This window comes from Callithrix jacchus, chromosome 3 (assembly GCF_049354715.1).
Source record: "Callithrix jacchus isolate 240 chromosome 3, calJac240_pri, whole genome shotgun sequence".
Classification (NCBI taxonomy): Eukaryota; Metazoa; Chordata; class Mammalia; order Primates; family Cebidae; genus Callithrix; species Callithrix jacchus.
The window spans coordinates 192,013,116-192,016,282 of NC_133504.1; positions in this window are offsets into that span (position 1 = coordinate 192,013,116).

The following is a 3,167-nucleotide window of genomic DNA, read 5'->3' on the forward strand; positions in this document are numbered from 1 at the left end:
TCTCTGCCTTTTATGTCATTTACATCTAATGGACTTATTGATATCATCAGGTTTAAATCTACCATTTTCTTTTTCATTTTTTTGTCTCTTTTCTTGCATATTTTATTTTTGAACCGTGTAAATTTTTACATAATTAAAAATAAAGTGGACTTTAAAAAGGCAAAACAACTAAACCGTAAATATTGAAAACAAACTGACACAAATGAAATAGACTTTATATGAAAATAAAATAATTAGTAACTTTAAATGGCGTTTTTGTGCATATTTCCCTGGGAAAAGACTAAAGGGAATGGCAAGGAAGTCTTAGACGGCATTTATAGTCTTTTTGATAGGAGCAATGCTGGTGTGGCCCTTTGGAAACTCTTGCAGGCACTCCTGCTTTACTGTACTTTGCTTCACTGTGCTTTGCAGATATTGTGCTTTTTACAAATGGAAGCTTTGGGGCAACCTTGAATTGAGCAAGTCTGTCCATGCTATTCTTCAGTAGGATGTGCTCACTTCATGTCTCTGTGTCACATTTGGTTCTTACACTATTTCAATGTGTTTTATCATTATTATATCTGTTACGATGATCAGTGATCTTTGTTGTTACTGTTGAAATTGTTTTAGGATGCCACTAACTGTACCCATGTAAGATGGCAAACGTAGTAGATAATTGTATGTGGTCTGACTGCTCCAATGACCGTCCATTCCTTCATTTCCCTCTCTCTCCTCCAGTCTCCCTATTTTCTGAGACACACCAATATTGAAATTAGGCCAACTAGTAACCCTAGAGTGACCTCTAAGTGTTCAAATGAAAGGAGGCACCAGAATCAAAGGCTATAAATGATTAACATAGAGCCGAGATAGGCTGAAAGCTAGGCCTCTTGTACCAAACAGTCAGCCAAGTTGTGAATACAAAGAAAAAGGTATTGTGGCCGGGCACGGTGGCTCAAGCCTGTAATCCCAGCTACTCAGGAGGCTGAGGCAGGAGAATTGCCTGAACCCAGGAGGCGGAGGTTGTGGTGAGCCGAGATCGCGCCATTGCACTCCAGCCTGGGTAACAAGAGCGAAACTCCGTCTCAAAAAAAAAAAAAGAAAGAAAGAAAAAACATGAAAAAGGTATTTTTATTATTATTTTTTGAGACAGCGTCTTGCTCTGTCACCTATGCTGGAGTGTAGTGGCATGATCATAGCTCACTGTAACCCTGAACTCCTGGGATCAAGAGATCCTCTTGCCTTAGCCTCCAAACAAGGTAGGACTACAGGCATGCTATATTTTATCAGTATATAAATATTTATATATTAAATGTTAACATATCTTTATATATTTATTCGGTAATTCCTAAAATATTTCAATGTATTTTATCATTATGTTATGATTATCTGTAATCAGCAATCTTTCTTATTACTGTTGAAATTGTATGCATTTCAATGTATTATACATAATATATATGTAATAATATATATATTATATATATATATTTCTGTTGAGACAAGGTTTTGCTATGTTGCTCAGGCTGGTCTCAAACTCCTGGCCTCAAGCAATCTTCCTGCTTCAGTCTACCAAAGTGTTGGGATTATAGGCATAAGCCACTGTGCCCAGACAAGAAAAGTTCTTGAAGGAAATTAAAAGTGCCACTCCAGTAAACACACAAATGATAAAGTGAAAGAGCCTTATTGATGATACAGAGAAAGTTTTAGTGTTCTAGACAGAAGATCAAACGGGACACCACATCCCCTTAAGCTAAAGCCTAATCCAGAGCGAGTCCTTTTCTTCAATTCTGTGAAGACTGAGAGAGGTAAGGAAGCTGCAGAGTTTGAAACTAGACGATGTTGGTTTATGAGGTTTAAGGAAAGAAGCTATCATCATACCATGAAAGTACAAGGCTTTCCAACTACCCCCACCAAAAAAAAAAAAAAAAAGAAAAGAAAAAAGAAGAAAAGAGGACAAGGTGAATCAGCAGATGCTGATGTAAAAGCTGCAGCAAGTTACCCAGAAGACGTAGCTAAGACCATTGATGAAGATGGCTACACTGAACAGTTGATCTTCAATGTAGACAAAATAGCTTTCTACTGGAAGAAGATGCCATCTAGAACTTTTATACAAGACAAGCTAACTCTCTCATTAGGGAATAATGCACCTGGTGACTTGAAGTTGAAGCCAATCCTCATTGACCATTCTGAAAATCTTAGGTTTCCTAATAATTAAGCTAAACTACTCTGCTGCGCTCTGTACTTGGAACAACAAGGCCTGGATGACAGCCATCTGTTTACAGCATGGTTTACTGAATATTTTAAGCCTACTTTTGAGACCTACTACTGAGAAAAAAAATTCTTTCAAAACATTACTGCTCATTGACAATATTGACAATGTACCTGGTCACCCAAGAGATCTGATGAAGATGTATAAGGAGATTACTGTTGTTTTCATGCCTGCTAATACAACATCCATTCTGCAGCTGTGGATCAAGGAGTAGTTTCAATTATCAAGTCTTACTATTTAAGAAATATATTTTGTAAAGCTATAGCTGCGACAGACAGGGATTCCTCTCATGAATCTGGACAAGTAAATTAATAACCTTCTAGAAAGGATTCACTATTCCAGATGCCATTCAGAACACTGATGATTCACAGGAGTACATAAAAATATCAACACGAACAGGAGTTTGGAAGAAGCTGATCTCAACCCTGACGGGTGACTCTGAAGAGCTGAAGACGTCAGTGGAGGAAGTCACTGCAGGTGTGGTGGAAACAGCAAGACAACTATAATTAGAAGTGGAGCCTGAAGATGGGACTGAATTACTGCAATCTGAGGATGAAACCTGAATGGATGAGCAAACAAAGTAGTTTACTGAGACGGAGTCTAGTCCTGCTGAAGATGCTGGAACACTGTGAAGTGAAGCCAGGGGTTTAGAATATTCTATAAACTTAGTTGATAAAGCGGCGGCAGCATTTGAGAGGACTGGTCCCAATTTTAAAAGACTTTCTATTGTGAGTAAAATGCTATCAAAGTGTCATATGCTACAGAGAAATCTTTTGTGAAAGTGTGAATTGATGTGACAAACTTCACTGTTGTTTAAGTCACTGAAACAGCCACTGCAACCTTCAGCAGCCACCACCCTGATCAGTTAGCAGCCACCCACATCAAGGGAAGACTCTACCAGCAAGAAGGTTACCACTCCATG